Below are 23,959 nucleotides of genomic sequence, written 5' to 3'. Positions count from 1 at the left end.
TTTTTTTGCACAGGTATTAGAATTCCTATTAACCCTTCTATCAGGGAGACAATTAAAAAGGTATGGTCAAGCAATTTTTAATTATTTTGTTATGGTTTAAATAAGCCTCCTGGAAGCAGGGCACTTGAAAGCTTTCTCTTGTCCATACTGCAATGTATAAACCCATTGGTTTGTTATTGTGCAGATTCTCACAGTCTCCAAGAGATAAAAAAATATGAAAATAATATAAAGTGGGAAAGAATAGACAACTACTACAATGTTTTGATGAATGGTGGTAATATGCAACAATCCTGGGAACAGAAGCTTTTTTACATTATCCAAAATTGTGAGTAAATGGTAACCACAGCTCGGAGAATTTCAGTTATCAGGGGTGCATTCCACCCTTAAGGTAACTGTGTTTTAAGTTATATCCATTCACTCGAGCAGGGTTGCATGGTCATTTTGAAAGTGCATTGAAGTATTTAAGATACACAATTTCTACTTTTTAATATGCAGTTGGGACTATTTGCTTGTTTTCCTAGTCACTGGTACTGATGGCTACAGAAAAAATCCATGTGACTGCCAATCACTGTTGTTAACCATGAAGAATGAAAGGTACACTGATTTAACAAAAACCAACCCTGAAACTCAACCAAAAGAAGAGGTCTTTTTTGAAAAAATGCAAAATCCACATCTAGACACAGGATTCACTGTCATTGATAATAAAGAAGAAGTCTAGGAGCCTTAGAAAATGATTTTAAATTTTTATGAGTTTTCTGTAAAGCCAAACACAGCTGTGGTAGCTAAGATGAAACTGCAAGGTTTAACAACTGGTGTGCTTTAAGATATAAATCAGAAACTAATTGTCTGACATTAGGAGAAAATATGTCTTTCTCTCCTCCCACACTACCCAACAAAATAATATTTCTGTTTCTTTTATACTGTGTAGCATGTTGGAATCTCTGCAATGAGAGTATATACATTTCCAATTATACTTTTGAGCTTGATTTTGATACAACCAGTGAAATTAGTATGCTTCCCAAATAACAGTTAGTCACAGGCATATTTTAATTCATATCAAACTGAACTCCTCTTTTCCAGGAGGGAGAAGGATTTCCAGGGAATCTCCACAATCTAAAGAAATCAATCTGTCTGTCCATATATGAGTTTAGTCACAGTCAGATCTCATGTTATCTATATAAAGCAATAAATGAGTTGTGACTACTCAGAGTTTAAATAATTGACAGAAATTTCAATGCAATTAATGCAAACAAAGGAAACAAACTCACTGATGAGAAATTAGGGTTTGTAGATTATTGAGGTATGACAGTAAATCCAAATGTCAGCCCCCACCCCCCTTTTTTTTTCTCCAACATAAACCAGCAAACCCCATGCTTCTCATGTAGATTTGTTATGCCCTGGCATATCTAATTTCTTAAACTGGGAAGACAAAGATGACGGATACCAAATAATACAAGCATACATTTTAAAAATCCAAATGCTATTTTAAATGCAAGTTTAAATGAGAACACTGTGTGGCTAATATTTATCTAGCTTCCTCTGTCTTTGAGGCACAGCTCGTCATATAAGACTGTGCTGTTAAAGCAGTTCATGGGAATGATGTGCATGACTCCTTTTGCTAATGGGAGCTGGTTGCACAGAACAATCTAGCTGTTAGTGCTCTGAGGAGAAGGGAACTTGAATAGCAGGGGCTTGGAGAGCAAAATAAAAAGAAAGCTGCTAAGGGCATTTGAAAATACACTCGCTATTCTTTTCCCTCCTAAGCATTGCTGCAGTAAACAACAGCTTCAAGACTCCTCTTTAAATAAGTGACATGAAAATGAAAAGAGCACGACTTTGTATCAACAGCCATTCAAAATGTACCCAGGATCCCAAACTAACCTTGGGGATAGGAAAGGCTTGCAGGGGGAGGGTATTGCTAGGAGGGTTGGTTGGGTTTGTTTCTTTCTTTGCTGGCCAGTGGTTTTAAGAAATCATCCCTGGTGGGAGGATTCTGCCCCAAAAACAGGGATCCTGTGTTCCTATGGGGAGTGTGTTTAAGCTTGGATTTTAAAATTACAACTGCCTAAAATTAGACTCCCAAATCCATGTAATGTGCTAAAGAAATGCCCTGGTTTTCAAAAGAATCAAACATCCACAGTCTCCAGGTCAAGGTCCTGACCTAGGAAAGCAGATGAATATTCTCCCCAACCCCCCACCCTGAGGCAACGTGATTGCTCATGCATTTAAGGCTGAAGTGCTTAAGTGCTCCCGTAGGTAGGGGTTAGAGAACTTAAATATGGGGGGAGAATCGATTGGGCGCCATCCACCCTTTTAGATCTTGGCCGGAGGGAAGTTTTTTCATTTGATTGTTTCTTTATCACTTTGCCTGTGTAGAATTTTCCCAACTAAGCCATATGCAGCAAAGTGCTTTTTAAACACATTGCAAATCTCAGTCCCAAACCATGCCAGGACAATTTCCTTTGGGAAGTGGGCTACAAATACAGAAGTTGTTGTAGGGCTGTGTACAACCCCTAAGGTCAGGGCAAATGTATACCACACTGGAGAGCAGCTTCTTTCAAAGGCTAAGCTAATAACAAACTCTTTCGGATAATTAGTCAGGACTAGAAGGACCTGGAATATTAAAAAAGGCCAAAGAGCATTATGCATCACACAGCCCTTTCCTAAATGCTGTGATGCAGATCTGTTAGTGGGTGAAAAGATGGCTCAAGGTACTGGACCACGACACAGAAAACCTGACTCAAGCCCCACTGCCAGCAGAAGTATTACATATGACCTCAGGCAAGTCCCTGACTATTCACTTCTTAAACTGTAAAAGGCCAATGTACTTTTCTGCCTTTGGAGTGAAGGGAGACTAAAATCCATTAGTGATTGTGAGGTGCTCAGATATTAAATTCCTAAGTGCTTAGAAACATCAGGAGAGGAATTTTCCAAAGAGACATTATTGAACAGATCTGTGCATGCTTTTTGGTAATATCTGTCATAATGTGTTGTTGTATATCTTTATTCCTGATGTTTTATTTATAACAAAGTATTAAAGGTTGGGTTTCCTTACTGTCGTGGATTGACTTGGAGGAGTTCCACAGGGAAAGGAAATGTTTTCCATGTTATAAGACTAATAATGCAAGGGGGGAAAGAAGAACCTTATGTTGTCATTTGATTGAGACAATAAATAAATGCTTTCACTTTGGCCCATAGCATACCATCTAACTGCTGTGTTCTTATGCCTGTTCAGTCTCATTAACTGCCTTGCTTTTCACCTATTGTGTTTCCTTCTACTTCTAGAATAGTTTTACTAGATATTGAAGAAAAACCAAGCTCCAACCAACACAAAAAAATACGTCCCAAAAAAATCATTCAGGCCATAAAAAAAATAATTTCATGCTTCCCAAACTGAATGCCTCTGTAGGATGGTCCCCATGACATCAACAGAAATGCCATATTACTGTTTAATTGTCAAGTCCTGACTAAGTCTGTCTGTAAGTGACAGTAATAAGGACAAAAAATGGACAGCTTGCAGACACCAGGATCAGCTTAAAGCTGAGGAAAGATGGGCATGGGACAAAAAGAATTTAAAAGACCTACTTAAAGGAAGCTGAATGTTCTTCATCCAAGTCTGTATCTAAATTTTGCACTTAAGATCTCACAGAAATATTTTTTTCTCTAATTTCTTTTTTCTCATGCATTTATATTCTTTCAGGCATGTAACTTTTGATCATACTCTGGCAATCAGATCACAAACCTAATGATCCTCCTAAGCCTTAGTTCAGAGTAGATGACAGAAGCTGCATTGCTTTAAGGTCTTTAATAATTTGGGTTCTGTTTCTCAGTATGACACCTTCCTTGGACTGCTGGCTCTGCAGGGATCAGTGCCAATAAGCAAAGCATTCCCACTGAGGATAAGCATGACTTTACAATCCAGCATCTTGTGTTACAGCTGTCTACTGCATCATGTGATATGTCCCATTACACAGCCTGGCTTCTCTTATGCTCATCAATGGCTGTTTCCTGTGGTCTTCTTTTGGGGCTCTTTTTGTCTACAACAGAATATCTTAATTTTCTCAATCAGTACCCTGAAAGTGTATGGGGAACTTCCAGATTAAGAGACACTAAACATTGGGCTCTACAACCACCCAAAGCACAGCTCAGACTAAAAGTTCAGCCTTCTATGGGTTTCATACAGTTCCTTTACATCCCACTCAATACTTGTCCTTTTTATCCTATACTTTGATACAAAATTAACACTGAACTCTGATTTATTACACAAAGTAATTCTTTTTTGTCTGCTCTTGGCTGGTATTGTAAAGCACACAGACTGGGGTTCTGTGTTGTACTGGCATTGAGAAGGTACTTTAACTCACTTTTGTGCCATTTGGATTCAGATCTGATCCCAAAGATTGCTCACTTTATGAGTTGTATCGACCTAAAGAGAGCTCTCTATGGATAGCTTTGCAGTTCAGAGCCATAGAGAATTGTTTTTTAACGTTTTGCAATACAGCCATATCCCCTGCCCTCTCTAGCAAGCCCTGGGCATTTCTGGAGGTTGGTCAGAGCAGGCAATAGAATCAAATAGTATTTTATTATATTTTTCTAATAAAACCAAACTCAAGTTATCATAGAATAATAACAATTCATGACATCTCCCTGTCAATCATCAGAAGACTTACAAAAATAGGGTTATGGCCCCTATGTTAGTTAAAGCAAGAGATACTCAATTTAAAGATTAGGAAACTCAGGCAAAGACAGTTTACTACTGCTTATGAAAATAGCTGAGGATTAGGGTTTTAAAGTAGTTTTATACCAACTAAAAAGGGCAAAAGGTGAGGTCTAAGGATCTTTAAATGTCTGGATTTTTTTCTTCCTCCTGCTGTTTATAGCCCTTCTGCTTTATTTTTCAGAAAGAAACAAAAGCTAAATGGTTGTTCCTGGTTCTGCTCTACATTGGCCTATGAAAAAAAAAAAAAAAAAGAAAAGAAGTGGGGGAGGCTGAAGAATTTGATTAGAGGCATTTTGGCCAACATTTAGACTGGAACACACAGCACTGTTCTTCTGTTTCTGTCCTTTGCTCAGTTACCCACAAGACTCAAGCCACATTCATGCAATTTGCTCAGCCCACACCCTGAAATCAATGAGGGCTATGCAAGAAGAGAGCACCTGCCACAGGCTGTTACTGGTTTTATTTATTTTCTGTACTATTAGACCACACAGGAACCCCAACAACAAATATTTTCTACAGCACTGTGTAAACATCGACCAAAATGATGGCGCTGTCCCAAAGCGGTTACAAACTAAACAGAGGACAAGAGACCACAGATGGATACAAACAGACAGAGGGAGAATAAAGGAAATGAATGCTCAGTGACAGCAATATTACCAGTCTAAGGGCTGTCAAATCTTTTGGAGACCTCATGGCAAAGGAGAGCTTTAAGGAGATTCTAGAGAGCTACCAGCATAAATCTGAGAGTGTTTATGTAGGGTACCTTCCAAGTGTGACATACCACGAGAAGAAAGGGCAAATGAGAAAGGGCAAAAAGAGAAGAAAATGAGAATGTGTTTGCTTGGAGATGAACACAGGATGGTAACTCTGAACAAAAGGTGATGAACCATTTTAAGGTTTTAAGAGCACTTAAACATCAGAGTTGTCTTCATTCCTGACTCCCTTTAATAGTCACCCCGTTTTTTGCTCCTGACCAGTAATATTCACCCACATCCTCCTCCAAAAAGGAATGTAAGGACCAAGTGCGGCAGAGCTGGAAGTCTGCTCAGGCAGGGCAGTTATTGTAGCTGCTCTGTTCCCTGCTCCTGCTTCCTGACAATAAGAGATGATAGGTAGGGTCCCAGGGGACCTTGGAAATGAGGACAGGCAGCTTATGTTGATGTGAGATGGGGGGCAGGGGGGGAGGTAGCACAGTGATGCCAAGAGAGAAGTGACATGTTCAAAGAGACAGGCCAGGGAAATGATTTTTGAAGCAAGAGCAGCCACATGCAGTATGATTAGGGCAAAGGCAAGCCCACACGTGTCAAGGCCAGAGAAAAGGAAGTTGCAGCAACTCAGCTGTTAAATAATGTGAACGTAAGCAAGAATTTTAACTGCATGAAGAGTGAGAAAGATGCATCTTAAAAGCTAGAAGATTTAGGAATTGGAGGTGGGGTGGTACAAGCAGCTGAAAGGCTTTACCTATATGTAAGAGAGGTCAGAGCCGATGCTCCCACACAGCTGTGAGTGACAGACAGCGTGGCATGCCATGCACAAGCTCAACAAGTGCAGGAAATGGTAGCAAGCACAAAGTTGAGGCATTTCCTCCTTCTCATCTCCTGTTCCACTCTTTTCTCTGCAGCTATTAAATCCAGGCAACTACAGAGTAGATGCCTAGGATAAGCCAACAATTCAGCAAATCATTTCAGTCCCATCAATAATTATTTTCTCGTGTGGTCTAGATCCTGTTCAATATGCCCATGAGATTGTGTCTCTCATCTAACTCAGAAAAAATAAGACTCCTTTGCTCCATGCTCAGTAACAAACTGCACACACCCTGTGCAGTTTCCTGCTGTATTCCTGGAATAAGATTACCAGCAAGATTAAGGCCTCTGGTTGTGAGAAGGGAGATTTCACAGGATTAAATGTTATCCAGTATACTTCTGAAACAGAGGATAAAATACAAGAAAGGACTATGAATTATATTACTGAAAATATCACAAACCATGGTGGTGATAAAAGGGACAATGAAAGATCGAAAATTTAAATTATATTCAGAAATAAAAAGCAACAGGGAGAACTGCAGGGCCGACAGTTGTCATCTGTTGCCAGAAGAGGGCACTCCCGGCTTTTTTTTTTATGACTTGAGAGATTTAAATCAAGATTTCCCTTGGTAGCATTTCCCCGGCATAAATCAAGCACAAATGAATAACCTTTGATTTATCATTCCTAATGGAGATGTACATCATATTGGCGTGTCATCACATTTCAACATTGGCCATTATGATGCCAATCATATAGTAATTTTCTTCCGTGTCATAATCAGTGATGAAGATGTACGTTTCCATTCAGTACAATTAGATTTTCATGTTTCTTAATGGTAGCTGAGGGCATTAGGCAGAATACCTCCTTTTGCTGTCTCTAACTCTTTTGTGCCCATATTTTTCTGAAATTGTACCCAAACCATTACCCAATCACCACTCTTCTCTAGTTAAAAGCCACCCCTGCTCATATGGGAAAAGGTGAGAAAGATTTAAACTATTATTCCAAGCTGCAGAGGAACAGACATTAAAATTCTGAGCAAATACATAGTGTTGAAAAACACCTGGCCTTAATTATTTGAAAGCTTCTTAGTATACTCCATGACATCAGCTTGGGCTTGTCACAAGCGACCTAATCCAGACCGCAAACCACACTGAAGCTGTTTGGCTGGGCCTGACGTCCAGCTGGCCAAGTCCAGTGGTATTGTTAGGAATAACTACCCTGGGAAAACCCAAGCTACAGCTGCTGGCACTGAAACTTTTCTGTGAGCAGAGGCATTCTACTGGTTGGTTGGATGAATAGGTAGATGGATGGATGGATGAGATGTGTTACTGTCATTTAGAACAGCTCCTGGCTTTCCTGTTTGGAGGCAGTGTATGAAGGGTTTGTACAACCTAAACAAGAGAAACAGAAGTCACAGCATTTTCAAAAGCACCTGAGCCTGTCTGAAAAATCCCATCATGCATCTATAGTGGATATTTTGCTGGTCAAACATTGTCCTAAAAGGATGCCTTAGTTTTTTGTCACCTTCGCTCTCTGCCCAGATGCAGAGGGGTGACGCTTGATCGCGGGGCAGAGCGATGCGCTGGGGCTGAGAACGAGGAAACTGAGCGGCATCGCTCCAGCCTTGTCACTACACCCGGACATTCCCAAGCTCGCGAAGTGAGCAAGCACAGCACAGCCCACGAGAAGGATGCCCGTGCCTCAGAGCCAGGCGCTCCCGGCGCCCCAGCGCGGAGCCTGGGCGGGATGTGGCACCGAGGCCCGCCAGTGGCCGCGGAGCGCTCGGATCAGCAGCATCTCCGGGGAGAGCTCCAGTGTCACCTGCCGCCGCCTCCTGCTCCAGGCTGTGAGCGCAGGGGGCCCCGCTCCCAGGCACAGCCCGGGAATGCCGAATGGAGCGCCCGGGAGAAGATGGCTTCGGCGGGCTGCAGGGGCACTGCGGCAGAGGATGAGCGCTCCCCGCGGCGCCGCCGGCAGGAGCAGAGATGAGGCGCCCCGGGAGACGACCCCGCCCGCGGGAGCGCCGTGCGGATGCCGGAGACGCGCCGCCCCCGCCTCTCCCACCGCCTTCCCCCTACCATCGGCAGCGCCCCCGGCCCCCCCCCGGCCCGCCCGCGGGGGCGTTCACGGCCGCCGGAGCTGCTCGGGGTGGAGTGAGGAGCGCCGGGAGCAGGGGGATGAGCGCCGGGAGCGAGGGATGAGCGCCGGGAGCCGGGGCACGAGCGCCGAGAGCGAGGGCGGCGCAGGCCTGGCCGGACCGGTGCGGCCTCTAGCGGCCTTGGCCGGGAGAGCGGCGGGGCCTGCCCGGGGAGCCCTCAGCAGGGAGAGGCTGAGGAGCCGCCGGGTCGGGCACACAAACATACGCGCAGCGCCGAATCGCAATTTCTCATTTCCCCTCCAAGCGAAAGCCCTGCCGCTGGCCCTCTAGCGCTAAGCTCTCACTATACCTACAGGAATCCTGTGACAATCCTGACCTTGTACCTGGCTGAACGTGAGCCAGTGTGTGCCCAGGTGGCCAAGAAAGCCAACGGCATCCTGGCCTGCATCAGCAATGGTGTGGCCAGCAGGACCAGGGCAGGGATTGTCCCCCTGTACTCGGCACTGGTGAGGCCACATCTCTGGTGCTGTGTCCAGTTCTGGCCCCTCACTACAAGAAAGACACTGCAGTGCTGGAGCGTGTTCAGAGAAGGGCAACAGAGCTGGGGAAGAGTCTGGAGCACAAATCTGATGAGAAGCAGCTGAGGGAGCTGTCTATCCTGAAGCAAAGGAAGCTCAGGGGAGACCTTATCACTCCCTACAACTACTTGAAAGGAGATTGTAGCCAGGTGGAGCTCAGCCTCTTCTCCCAAGTAAAAACAAGACAGAATGAGAGGACATTGCACCAGAGGGGTTTATGTTGGATATTATGAAAAGTTTCCTCCCCAAAAGGGTAGTCCAGCATTGAAAGAGGATGCACAGGGAAGTGGTAGGATTCCCATTCCCTGGAAGCATTCAAAAGACATGTAAGTATGGTGCTTAGGGAGATGTTTTCATGGTGGACCTGGCAGTGTTAGATTAATAGTTGTAATCAATGGCCTTGGAGGTCTTCTCCAGGCTCAATGATTCTATGATTGGGTTGTCTCATCTCTCTTGTACGTAAGACAACTTCTTTCTCATAAGGGTTAATGGCAAATAGTTTTCTGGGATCAGAAGATTGGTCAAAAAAGGGATCTCACCTTTACATGGGAGCTGTGGAAAGACCAAGCAACCCCTTCTGGCACACATCGAAGACAGTGCTTGCCCATGAGGGTAACTCACTGTTGCCAGGAGGCACCTAGAGCACATTGGCACTGTGAGGGCACCAAGCCTTTGTGCTGATAACAGCAATGTTTTAAACATAGAAAGCTTGAATTCCTGTCAAGGAAATCAGTTTGCATCTTAGCAAAACAAAATGTGAGTTTCCTGCTTGGTATGGGAAAAGTTCCCAATTATGTTGCTGTCAGGCAAACCTGGAGGTTTTATCTAGATACAAAGTCAGAGAACGCCTTTCTTCCCAGGTATAGCAGAACTAAGCTGTAAGCTCATGTTGAACTGAAAAGTTACTGGTTTGTGCCTGGGTTTAAATTGCTGTTTTTAAATGTATCTGTTGATGTGATATGGTTTTTAAATGTATGTGTTGATGTTGATATGACAAACATCTTGACCTTTTCTACCTCTCTGTCCACAAGCTGTGGAGGTTTGTAGCCTGCTCTCACAGCAGACTGACCCAGGCACCCCAGCTGTAAATCCACTTACCTGAGTTGGATGGCCTCAAGAATTGATGTGGCACTTCTAATTGCCCATGTGCTGTGGCTGGCTGCAGAGTCACATTTGACCTGTTTGTGGATAAAAGAAGCTTTATTTAGGGAACTTGAAAATGTGCTCAATTTCAAACTGAATCAACGCAATGTCTAAAAGTTCTGATGGTAATCCCATTTCATTTCCTAGTAAAAAATGTTCAACAAAACCAGCATGCTTTATGATGGTAAATATAAACCAGAAAATGTACTCAGTAACCAAAAACCCACTCCTCATTGAGGATGACTTGGGCAAATAATTACTTTAAGATAAAGCTTGGGAAGAAATAAAAGTACCTTTTTTTTCAAAGAACAGAGAGCAAATGAAAATTAATGCTGCCTACATAAGGCCATGTTGTTCTTGTTTTGAAGATGGAACCTTTTTCCACTTATATGGGGGTGAGTTAGGGATAACTCCACTGAAATTAGTAGTCACAATAGTGCAGAAACAGACTGAGAGAAAAATGAAGTTCTTTAAATGCCTACTTGATAGAAAATGTGTTACTAATGGATGGCAGTAGCTGCAAATGTCACTCTCAGCTTCCTATTTTCACTTTCAAATTTGTCAGTAGTGTCCTGATTAAAATGGTACAGTTCTGTAGCTAAGGTTTGGATTAAGTTAAAATTATTAGGATTAGAAATGGTGCAAAACCAGAACCTCCGATCTGATCCTCTTTGAATTTCTATGGAAAGGAGTTTGGATTTAAATCCCCAGATGTGAACCTCCTTGCATGTTTAATTCTGGGTCAGTAGGATTCTGAATTCCTCATCTGGTTTTGTGAGGGTGTAATCCTGCAGGAGCATTTGATTGTGGAATTTTGTGGATTTTATGAATGAAAGTGAGAGAAAGGAGGCATTTCATGACTGGTTATGAGGCTAGTTTGCTATTCAAAGAGTATGGGAAATAAAAGAGAGTTGCAACACTAGTTTTTATAAATTGTTGAGAATACAAACATGGCAATACAAACATTCCAAAAAAGTGGAATAAAGAACGTTTCTGTAAAGTGTCAGTACGATGGAACTTGATTTTTGGTTAGTTTTAGGCATTATTATAACAAACGTGATTAATATTGACAACAGAAGTCAGAGTTTTGAGGGTCCCCTGCTTTAGTTGTCACCATTCAAATCTAAACACAATATCAACATAAATTAATTTCAATTCTGTTACTTTACCTAAGGCCAAGATTTGGCCTACTATGGAATTGGGGGATTTAATTCAGCTGGAGAAGATGAAGAGTCCAGGCTCTTTCATTTGTTTACACTGGAAAAAGCATCTAGTCTGCAGTTACTGACCTGGGAGAAGTATTTTGGGCACAAAAGTATTACCTTGTGTAAGATACAGTTACTAAGCTCAGCGTGTCACTTGGTCCTAAATCACTAAACCCTTATTCAGCTTTTCCTTTGTGCATGTAGAATTGCTTTTCCAAGAAATGAAGTTGGAGATTGCTTAGTCAATACTGTGATTAATTTGTGTGATTCTTCAAGAACACCTCTGTTGTGTGGTGGGTAAAATTATTGTACGTTCTCATTTTCTTTTTCACAATTTTGGAAATGTGTGTTTTCTCCTTGTTAGGCTAAAGCACGTCTAGAAGCATTCCTTTCCCCTCACTAAAAACATTGCCATTATCCTGGAGCAGGAGGAATATTGGGTTGGATCAGCCATTTCACTGTCTGTGTGTGTCTGTGAGATAAGGACACAGTATTCAGTCTTTGAAAAGATGTTCTTCCAAGTAGTGTCTGTCTGTGTCTCTGTGCCTTTCATTTATTAACTCTCACATGTGACACATATGTCTAAAAGCCAGTGTGCTGTATTAGGGCTCAATCCCACACCACTGACGTCAATGAGAGTTTTATCAATTACTTTAATGAGTATAGGATTAGGCCTTTGTGATTACACAAAGAACCAATTATTGCATTTTTCTATGAACCTACATTAAAACCTCCTTACAAATGTGACTTTCAGGGTGGCAATCAGAGAAAACATCGCTTTTCTGTTTCAGTTTAAACTCTACTTCAGTACTAAGCATATAGTATTTAGGTTTGAAATGCAGTGCATTGGCAGAAACAGACACATTTTGCCCTCTATCTCCCAGTAATAATGCATTCCATGGTTTAATCTCTTCCTAGGCGTGTCTTGCTTAAGGACCCAGTATTTTCACAGTCCCTATATTAAAAAAGACTTCTAGCATCTTGCAGAGTGAGACACTCCCCCCAATATATTTTGACAGATGATCTTTACATAATTCCATTGTCAAACAAGCAAGCAAGCAAGCAAACAATTGAAAAAAAAAAAAAAAACAAACCAGCAAAACAAAAAACCAAAACCAAAACAAAAAATGAACCAAATCTAAGCTAGAAAAAAGCCTGAGCCTGTGATTTACTGGTCTTGGTTTTATTCATAGTCTTGCAAGTATGCCAGCTGCGATGTAATGACCTGGCCTACATATTGCACAACACAATGCTGCAGATCTTTTTATTTTCTTTTTGTTCCTAATCATTATTTATTATCTGAAATTATTATCAATCACTTCTTGTACAACTCTGAAGAGAGCAAGCACATCCTCCAAGCCTCATGACCTTTTATATCTTCAGTTCCAAGAGTGCCTGACTTCATTTTAACTTTCTGAAAGTCATTAATCCACAGTGCAGGGGAGTGTAATTTTCTTATAACTATGGTGTCTGCACCAGTAATTTATGCTTAAAATCAGAAACACCAAAAGTGAACGGCTGCCTCTCAGGCACAACTTGTTTTGGAGTTGATGCAGAGCTAATGTTTTATCCTTTACTCCACCATAAATTCACCCTGGCAGTTCACTATGTTCCTGCACATCCACATAAAAAGACGGTTATAATAATTATTACTTTTGTCTTGTCTTTGCAAGTACTCTGCAGAAGGTAGATAGAAGCTGTATCATGTTTTGTCTTGGAATAAAAGTTTATAGTGTTATTATGCTGGAGTGATTGGAACTGAACCTTCCTGGGGCAGGTTATTTTTTATTTACTGGCATGATAAGAAAACACTATTTATAAGTTATAAAAATCACCAAAAGATGCAGTAACAGAATCTTACTGTATGACACATACAAACTAGAAATAGTGTTGTGTTCACCCTGGCAAAATACTGTTTCCTAGACCAGCCATTCTGTGCTTGTGCAGGAACATATAGATCTTATTTTAAGCTGAGGAAACATTAAATAAAAAGGGCTTGATATTCTGGGTCATTAGTACTCAGTGTAAAGCTCCAAAGTAATCTCATGAAAGTAGTGGTATGATCTAGGGGAGAGACATTGGCTGAGGAATCAGGGAGTTTCTGTTTCATCCCTAGCTCTTCATCTCAGCTCTTAGTAATGCCATTTTTCACTTGTTCTCTGTCTTCACCATTTAAACTGTAAACTGTTGTGACTGGCATTATTCTTTGGTGGGCACTTATAAGGCGCTCACTGCAGTGGAGCTCTATGGAGTAGATCAGGCATTTTTAGATCTGTTCTACCATAAAAATAGAAGAGTCCCCTCTTTAACTGGACAAAAATTAACATCAACCACGTGATGATGTCAGAAAAATACAGGAAGGAATCTCATACCTGAACTTCTGATACAAATCTTAAATAGAACAAAGTTTTCTTTATTAAACTACATGGTTCAAATAGAGGAATTTGACAGAAATTATTAATGAAGTGAATGAAGCCAATTTATCATAGCTCAGAATAGCCATAAGTCTATTTGTGCTTTTCCCTAGCTGCTGAAATGTGTTACTTAGATTTACACCAGTCATTCATCTATGGGTTAATGACAAATAAGCCCAAATGACAAATAAGCCCAAATAATTTGGTTTGGCTGCAAGAGATCAGACAGGATTCCTGATACCACCTCAGTTCTTTTCTCCAGCAAGCCCACCAACCCCTCTGGTGTCAGTATGTTGTCCTTCAAAAACAAAATCTGGTGCCCTGAAACACCTCAAGTTGCAACTGAAGAATTGCTTTTGTATTTCTTTTCCAAAAGTAGTTTCATGTAGCAAATAGTTTTGATCATATAGAAAAATGAGACAGAAATGTAGCTGAAGGTGATTGACTTGAGACTGTAACTATTCAAATGAAAGCATTCTTCATTGTTTTGATACCTCTAGATTTAAGTTGACTATTTCACAAAATCTTGGCTGAAGAACTTTTTTTTTGATAAACACATACAGTTCTGTAGTACTGTGCATTAGCCTTAATGATTTCTTCTACCTTCTCTTTAATTTTCAACTTTTTGTTTATTTGTTTTCTTTTTTTCCTTTGATTATCTAAGATTATTTTTATTTTGGTGTTCTTGAAATTTCCCTCATAACATCTATTTGTGCATTTATAAATTTTAGCATTAATCTCTGGTCTTAAGACACCACTGTTTTCCAGAAGGAGGGCTAGATCTACTTGTGCTTTTAGCTACTTCGTGCTGTTCGGCTGATGCAAAGCATCTATGAAGCCATCTTAATAAGTTAAACCAGATTTACAATAATGAGAACTTGGCCTCTATGTTTCTTTTCTTGTTTCCCTTCTTTTTTAGTATTCTTTTTTCTGTTTTTCTTGAGAAGATTCCCTTATTCTTCCATAAAATGTAGCCAAGTGATTAAGAGTATTCACAAGTTGGAAATAATTTCTACAGTTAATCAATAATGTATTCAATTAATATTTCCCTTCATTACTCAAAAAGCCCAGTTACTACTGTATTCTTTTCTCTAAGGTTCTCTTGTTGTATTCCACAAATTATTTTCTTACCTTCTTTCACAACAATCTTCTTACTCTTTAAAACCACTAATGTAGAAGCAAAAACTATCACAATAATCATAATCAGAGTGAGTCAATATAGATACTCTTTGACAAATGAACAACTGATTTCTTATTCTTTGCAGTATAAAAATACTTATGCCTGAAATCTTTGCTTCCTATTTAAAAGCCAGCACTAGCAAAATCCGGATCTTCAGAGACTGAAAAGCTGACACAAAATCTTGAAAGTGCCTGAACTTGGTCTCAGATTTTTTGTCTTCTTCAAAAGGCTGTCAGGGTTCAGAATAATTATACAGACACTGATCACAGTAAAAGCCTAATGGATTGAACTGAGAGAAGGCAACGTGGGCTTCTAGCTCTGTTCCCCTGCGTGGTTTTGATATTAGATTTTCAGCAGAGCAAGGAAAACACATCTTTCTTCAGCCAAGAATTCCAACCTTTCATTATATCATAGCTCTTGCTCTACATTTATACTCAGCCCATGAGAAGTAGAATACCTTCAAAAGGCATGTTAAAAATAGTTCTTTTCTAAACCTGGAAAAACACAAAATCGTATAGAAGTATTCCTGTGCAAACCATAGGATTCAGCATACATCTAGTGAATCGAGCCTTAATTGTCTTAATTTTCAGTGGTATTTGATTTTAAGAACCACCAAGTTTAAAGAAGAAAGGAACCTAGCTCTAGATTATCCTGTGGGTACAGGAACATTAAGAAGGTATCACCTTCACAGATCATGAAGATTACTGGTATCCTTATCTTGGGACCAGCACAAATGAACATTAGTGGTTCCTGAATTACTACTTCAAGGATGTTTTCCTTACTGGACAAGGTTGCATTCAGTAAAAATGTATTTCTCGGTGACTTTTTAAAAATGGGAATCTTTTTCCATAGTGCACTGGTAAACATTCTTCTTTGTATGGATAACAGATGCCATTATAGGGACAATGATTCCATCATACTCATTTTTCTGCAACACCATCAGCTTTGATATCTTTTTTCAGACACAGTTTATCAGCCTCTTAATTCCAAGTCAGTGATCTATATCTGGAGCTATCTGTATGTTTCTTTTTATATTGTCTCTGATTTCTCCTCTTGACTCATAAAAATCACCATTACCATTTCTTTCATTATCCACCTATGCTGTGCAGCTTGCACACAAGATTTTGATGTACAGTGCAACCTTTTCTCATTTTTTTCTCCTTTCCTTTCTGCACAGATTGCATCCATCAATATTAAAATTTCAGGTCTCTGATTTATCTCATTACAATTCTACATTACCAGCTAAGTCATAATTTCCTTCCTGTAATGTCACTTCGAGCTCATTTCCTATACACTCGGCATGTGTATATAGACAATTATGGGGTTTATTGCTTCCTTCCTACTGGCCTTGGCTTTTCTCCTTTGTCTTCATCTTGCAGAATTCGATATTTATAGAAAGAGCTCTGCACTGAATTGTAACATCCCAGCCTAAGTTCACAGCTGCCTGAAATAGCATGGCAGCACTAGTGTCCTGTATTTTCTTGTTCGCAGGTAGATGTTTTTTAAATATGAACTGAACTGCCCAGCCTTTCCACAAAGCTCAGGATGTGACCATGTTTCCAGTCCCACTGGAGTCATATATGAGTGAAAACGATGGCCCACCAGTTAAGCTTGCTCATTTTGCAGAGCAAGAACAAGGGGATTTGCACTGGTTTTGCACTAATAGCCTGTGAGAAGCAGCTCCTCATAAACAGAAGATAGGTTGTGAGAAGGACTCCTTTTTCCCAGGACAGCAAACCTTTGTCTTTCACAAATCACATGTACCACTGAGGCTTCCTGGGAGAAAACAGCCCTCAGCACCTTGTGACTAGAAGAGCAAATGCGGCCCAACACCAGCTGGAGGCAGTGCCGAAGGGAATGAACAGCTCTTTCATGCCTGGAGGCCTAACATATGTGGACACACGCAAGGGAGACCAGGCTATACTGGTGGACTCCATTTCTCTCCTACCTGGAGGCAATTCCAACCATGCAGCTGGAGTAACACCCATGTGTCCGGGCTGCCCTGACAAGGACGGCCTTTTAAACCTTGGCTCCATACTTTGTCTCAGTGCTCATATAAAACTTCGGGCCTTCACATAGTCCCTATCCTCAGCTGAACTGCCCCCCAAAGCTTCACTGCTTTAGCTCCGCTCAATGAAAATAAAGGGTGAAAACTCTCCTGCAGACGCGCTCTTTTCAAACAAAGTGGAGGTGCTTGCATGTATTTCTTTGTCCACTTGAGGGCAACATTGGCTTAAAAAAAAAAAATCAAGTGTCTTTCTAGGTTACATGGAAAGGTGAGTGAGGTGACAGATGCACACACAGAAAACACACAAGAAATGCCCAGTATGCTGCTTCACAGGCAGAAGAAATTAGTGTCTACTGCAATGATAAGGAAGTATCTCAGACTGCAAGAGAAATCAGTGACTATGGGATGGAGATGACAGGTGAAAAAAAAGTTTGTAGAGATGTTCTCTCTCTAGAAACTCTATCATTCATAGAGGCATTTAAATGTGCTTTTTTAATCTGAAGCAGGGCATTAGCTCTGTTGTCCTCAATCAGACTAGACATTCTATAGACAGTATTTTACATATATAGCATAAAAGCTTTTCTGAAGGCTAAGGACTCAGAAATGGTTCCTGCTCTGGGACAAGCCATTCAAATCAAAGGGAAACTGTAGATGGGCTCCTTCTATTCTTGGGAGGACCAAGAGGGAAAAGAGGGATGTGTGGTGGGCCCTGAAGAAGTAGACTCTTGGGATAGGAAACTTAGAAATGGAAAGGAGACACTGTAGCAAATCTAGTGGCAAGAAGAGCTAAGGAAGAGTTTCTTGCTAAAGAAGAAATTTGCAGGTGTGATTAGAGCCAGCAGCGGCCAAGAGTCCACCTTGGACTGATGCAAGAACTAGCACAGAAGGGCATTTCTTCTGCTTTTGTCTGTCAATTTTTTCTTATCCCCGCTGAGGGAGACGGCTGCTCTCGTTTATTACCTCTGCTGCCACAGTAGGACTGTTTTCCCTCTCCCTCGTGACGGTGATGTAATTATGTCCCCAGAGAGCCGTGCCTGCAGGCAGCAGTGCGAGCCTGCTGAGCCTCTCCCGGTCGGGCTCTGCGCTCTGGTGGCTGCAAACTGTGCTGCTGCCCACTCAGTACCTATTTCAGATATTCCTGCTGAATATCTGCAGGCCCACAGGGGAAACAATAGGCTGCATGCCCACTTAGCAGCTGCATGCTGGTAAATGAATTGGTGTTAAAAGTACCTGAAGACTTTTGCTAACAATAACATGGCTTGTCAGAGGTTTATAAAACAGTTTTATAATTGGATTTGAAAAAAGAGGCTAGATTCACACTGTGCTCTGTGGGGAGCATGCCTTTGTGCTAGCCTGGGTTGCTGAAGAGGAGTGGGACATGTGCGCACACCGGTTCAGGTTGCACTGGTTAGACAAGCAGCAGTCGTGCCTCACCTGCAGCCTCATTGATCCTGCTGCAGGGCTGCAGTGGCTGTGACGAGCACTGCTCAGGTGTCCAGAGACAAGGCGAGTACGTCAAGTCTCACATATCCTGTGTGAAAAACCATACCTGGCCTCTGCCTCCCTGTGCCTCATCTCGCACCAGTTCTCTCGCCTGCTAAAACCCGCACGGCAGGCTGCAGCTGCTCAGAGCCTTCCCAGATGTGGTGGTGCTGTGCCTGCTCCGCCAGGGCTGTGCATGCAGGGGCCGCCTGGTGCTCGCCGACTGCTGCCTCCCTGCTACACGGCCCCGTGCATGGCCCATCTGCAGTGCTGCATCATCAAACACCTCAAACACCTCCCTGCACACCACCTGGCACTCAGAAATGGAAACGTTTGGGGTAGGGTGAAACTATAAACATCTCTGAGCATGATGCTGGCTTAGCTGCTAAGGTAACATTCCCATTCACTTTGTCTAAAGAGCCCCCAATATCAGAAGTGCCAAAATCTTTCAAATCTGGAAAAGCCACTCTCTCTCTCCTTAAGAATATCCAGCCATGTATCCTTTCACAAACAGCATAGAAATTCAGAGTTGGTAAGTATTTTGTACAGTCAAGGCATGCCTTGTCCCATGCAGAAACCAGAAAAGCCCCCCAAGATAATAAAAATAGATTTATTAAAATCTGACTATATGCTCTATTGATTCTCTACTCCATCTGTACTCTCCTGCATTCTTTATTTTTCATTTTGTGGACTGGATAATGTAGAAATACATATTTTAAAGCTAAAAGCTCATGGTTTTCCCACCAATGAGGAAAGATCAATGCACAAATCTAACAACTACCCTGCTGTGGTTGTTGTTCTGGAAATGCAAAGTGAGTGTATTGCTCAATTCTACCAAGAGAGGTGTCAGGACTCAAGCCTGTGGGAACTGTAACATCTAGGAGTAGCAAATTCAATCGGAAAATGTAGCAAAGAAACTGCTTTTGGGACAAACAGATTTGGTTCTTGAAAGGCTGAGTCCCCATTTGCTTGCCTGTTAGCAATTCACAACCTGTACAGGATTTTGAATGCTAAGTACCTGCTTGTCATCTCAGGACTGCCAGCAAGATATTCAGTCAATAAACATGTCTGAATGCAGACTGTCAGGACAGAGTTTCCCAGGGCTGCAAGTGGGAGGCTGCTGCTTGCTACAGGTGCCCACAGCCTTGTGCTCTACAGAAATGTCATCCAAAGGGGCATCCTCAGAGGCAGGTTTGGCTTCTCCCACTGCCACCTGGGACTGAAGGTGCAAATGGTGCTGCCACAGAAGTGTGACTGCTGTTGCACCTCATTAAAAGCCCAGAGTTTGAGTGGCCAGTAACACTGTTTTGAAAGGAATCCTGAGAAAAATAACGCTTGCTCTGAGGCTTTTAAAAATGAGGCAGTAGTGAAGCAACCCAAGGAGCTCCCCATGTCCTGCTTGTAAGCAATGTGGGAATGGCTTAACATACACAGCTGATTTAAGCTATCTGCTGCCAAACTGTTGTGGCTAATATCAAGCACTTCCAGAGTATAATTTATGGGTGAGATAGCCTGTGTAATAGCCTATCCATAATGTTTGATCATGTCATCACTGCTTAGAGAGACTAATGCATAGAGATTTTGCTTCTGGAGCCAATACATTGGGCTCTTCAGATTTGCATGCATAATAATTCTCTGGGCTAATAGCTGCCAACATACATTTATTCCAATAATACTGCCTGCCTACTGTTCTGCAATTCCATAGCAATACAAAGACTTACCTGTTCAACTAGTGTGGTGATTTCTTCAAAAATTGGAAGCCTAAAAACATAAATGTTATCATAAACAGGGCGAGGATCTTTAGTTGACAGCAGGCTACTGTGAAATACCACCTTAATTTATTGTACTTCTCAATTTCTTTTTACTCATACTCTCTTGCTTATGGCTGAAGTAAAACCGTACCATCAGGAGCCTGAAATCTGCTCTTTTGCTCCCCTTAAAGGCCAGTGCTCATCAGGTAGTGCAAGTGCTCATGAAGAGTTCCCAGAAGCTAACTGAAAATGAGATCCAGGGGTGTCAGGGCCAGGAGTCATCTGGGGAGGAGGGAGCAGCTGGTGAGAAGCTCCTTCCACATCCCCCTTCCTCCCCACCTCCATCACCACCCTTCTCTCCAGCATAACCTTTTTGTTGTCTGCCTTGGATGTGGCAAAGCTTTGTAGTTTCAGTCAACACTTTCAAGGTGGCTCAGGGGGATAGAAACCAGTGAAGCCAGAAGGGGAGCATAACCTATGGCAACCAAAGCGACAGCTGCCGCAGCCTTTAATGTCATGGTTTTACAGACTCCAGAGGGGAAACAGCTCAAAAAAGATAACCATGTATGTATATGTCCAGAAGGTTTGGGAGTGTTTGTGTTCTAGGCAAGATATTCTCATCTTCTTTATTAACAGATGAAAACAGAATGAATTTACAGAAGCTGTAACAAACAGAAAGTCATCTCATGCTTTGGTCTGGTGCTAAAATGCGTGACAAGGCCAGTAAGGGACAGAGACACACACCCCTGTTCCTGAAGAAAGTCAGTTTTGATTAATACTGGTTCTTATTTCAGGTCTGCATGGATGCCTCATGAAATTATATGCAATTCCTTTGAAATGTAGAACTTATGCTGCATGTGATCGAAAAAGTAATTTAAAAATGCTACGTTTACTCTGGGAGGAATTCCTTACTTTTCATTGAAAACTTAGTTCTGCCCAGCTCAGATATGGTGGATGCAAGTCACTTACAGAACGAAACCTTTTTCATTTTTACTTTTCACAGGAAAAACTACAAGGTTTTTTAAGTGGACATTGAGCTATTTTTTTGTATTCATTTTGCACAGAACAAATCTGTTTGTCATAATGCCTACTTTTTTTTCATATCATTCATTACACAGTGGGACAACAATGATTGAAGTATCACCTCAGGCAGAGATTGACAAGGCATGTATCTGCTGAAGCTAAGCAAAGAGTGATCCTCAAAAGTCCTCACTAGTATAAACACTGGTGTTTTCCTCAATATAATCAATTACTGTACTTAAAACTAAACTCATACATTTTGTCAAATACCACACTGGAGGTCTCTTTAGCAGTTTTGTCTGTAAGCCTCTAAGTGTACCATAGTCTGGGTGGTGCCTTTAAGCTTTTTTTTTTTTTTTTTTTAACCAGTTGTTAAGTATTCAAGGCAAGAGTTATTAAGAGGATAAACTGATTGTACCTTTCCTAACGTCCTGAGACTGTCACCAGTGGTCACAATGCTGAACCAGAGGGGCTCGAGTCAATTCTGCGCAACAGACCACTGTGTGCCTGACACCCACAGTAGGGGTACCTAAGTGGGGATATGATATGGATTGAACTATTTTTACAATTTCAAGTGCAGTGTCTTTTACAGAAAGTTCAACATTGGCATTTCATCCCCAAGATTACGTGCAGGCAGAGGGAAAGCTTCACGGGCAGCAAGGTACTGGCAAGGACACACTGTCTGCCCTCCAAGGCTTTCTCATTTGCTTGCCCTGGACTCCTTTTGTGTGATTCTTTCCTTTACAACTGAAATGAAGCAAATTCATTTCTGAGAGTCAAAAAACATAGGTGAGGAACCAAGTTTGTGAAGAAGCATATCTTTCAAGCATACATTTCTCCAATAGCAAGTGAAACATAATAGCTGACTTATTTTTTTGAAACTTCATTTTGCTGTGAAAGCCTCTATTTAAAAAGTCAGTGCTAGGCTACACTCACATAGCAGGGAGGAGAGTTTGAGCATTCTGTTCACTGCTCCCTCTAACAGCTTATTTTTCTGTGATATAGTAGTAGGGTGGTGGGTTTAGAAAAGGTTTCTAGCTGCTCCTGCATCCCCCTCCGTCTGAGCCTAGTGCCTTCCTTGGAGGCACCCCATCTGTGCCCCATCAGGGTGCCATCTCTCCCATGGCATGTGGGGCAGGATAGCAGGGGCACCCAGAGGCAAAGCAGTGGCACTCATTGTCCCAGAGGGCATTACTGAAGGGGGATGACATTTAGGAGCCAGGTGGATATGTTCAACCTGAGCTGGACACCTCATCGCCACCACAGGCATGTATTTTGCCTCTGTGGCAGCAGGAACTGCTCCCCAAAAGGGGGTTGTGTGACTGTGCTGGGGGACACTGGCAGCATGTAGAGTTTAATGTTGATTTTTTGTGCTACACTTCATTTCCAAGAGCCACACCCCAGATAAGCAGTTGTAACACGAGAATAACACAGTTTTCCATTTCTTTTGTCTCTCTGCAAGTGATATGAGTGTCTCTAGGAGGTGAAAACGCAAAAAAAAAATCATTTACTCCGCTTACCCATAACTGGCCTGGAAAGCACTCACACCAATTTCTTCTCATTCTCATAAACAAAGATGCACAATGACATCTGTGATTCACTCAGTAAGCCAACTATCTGGTGGAGATAAAGTCAGTACAGCTAACATCAGCATGGGCCACTGGTAACTATTACAATTATCAGGATTTTGTCATGCAAGGACCTTGGCACCAATTAAACTCACATTTCTCCCACCTTACAGAAGCACCTCAGTGTAAACAGTGTAAATTTACCCATCACTCTCAGTAGGAAAAGGTTTGAGCTTTTGAGCTTATGGTGCGTAATTAAATATAAAACAGAAGAGCTGCTGTCCAATGGTTTTGGCAAGGGAAAGCAGAGAGACACATAGTGATGGCTTTCACAGAAAATTAACAGATACATTTTGAAGCATGGTTACTGGTACCTGTGATCTTTACAACATACCTTTTAAAATGCACCAGAAGATCTAAACTCTATAGGACAAAATCAGGAGTTTCCTTGATGTTTGCTTTCCCAGGCTGTCATACATGAACTCCCTAATTAGCTTGGTCTTTGCATGTTAAGTGTTTTAATTAGTTAATTTTGGGTTACACAACTTTAACTGAGTGTTAATGTTCACCCATCAGTCCAGGTACAAATACCAAGTTCTGCTATTAGTACTTTCACTTGTTCAAAGCAGTTTGTCTGCACCAGTTCCAGTTAAAATCCCCTAGTTAAAAGTGTCCCAGTTAAAATTCCCCTCCCAACTTTAAAAAGAGTTGTTTTTCTCATGTTCTCTGTGTACTTTTGCAAATGTTTTAAGATGTGTTGGATGTATTTCAATATTTATTTTAGGGGTTTCTACCTTGCTCAGAACCAGCTCCAAACCCCAGTTTCTAACAGCCAACAGCTAATTTTAGACCTTTAGCCGTTGGTCTGTAAGTAAGCTCCATGGCAACCTGAATCTTAATGAGGGCATGCTACCACTCTTACTCCAGCTGCTACTACCCCCCTGACAACGACGAGCTATTGGTAGACAGAGATGATCTGTCAAAAGGGAAGCACCAATCACTTAGGACCAAAGGGGTGTGCCATGGGCGGTCTGTGGGCGGACTGGGGCGGAGCAAAGGAACTATAAAATAGTGAGTCAGCCTCAGAGCAGGTGCAGACCACTGCAGATTTAGCTGTAGTGGGCGCCAGTGCTGGGCACTTAAGCCTTACTCCTATTTAGGAGCCTTCAATAATTTTTCTCCGACTTCTGGGTTAGCCAAAAGTCAGCCCAGCACTGCAAGTTTTCCACCGGAGGTCCAGTGCTGTAAAAGCCAAAAGATCTCCAATCCCT

At 41.8% G+C, this 23,959-nt stretch overlaps 1 long non-coding RNA gene across 1 annotated transcript in view; it reads right to left on the bottom strand.

Moving 5' to 3' along the window:
- Window positions 1–23,959, bottom strand: part of LOC125326748 — a 120,810-nt gene that overhangs the window by 21,766 nt on the left and 75,085 nt on the right. Inside the window, exon 2 of the long non-coding RNA XR_007203976.1 lies at window positions 10,016–10,095. This is a non-coding gene — a long non-coding RNA (uncharacterized LOC125326748). The remainder of the gene's footprint in view (window positions 1–10,015; window positions 10,096–23,959) is intronic.

Source organism: Corvus hawaiiensis, chromosome 5 (genome assembly GCF_020740725.1).
Source record: "Corvus hawaiiensis isolate bCorHaw1 chromosome 5, bCorHaw1.pri.cur, whole genome shotgun sequence".
Lineage (NCBI taxonomy): Eukaryota > Metazoa > Chordata > Aves > Passeriformes > Corvidae > Corvus > Corvus hawaiiensis.
Note: the sequence above shows the minus strand (reverse complement) of the source record. Positions and strands in the feature narration are given on the sequence as shown.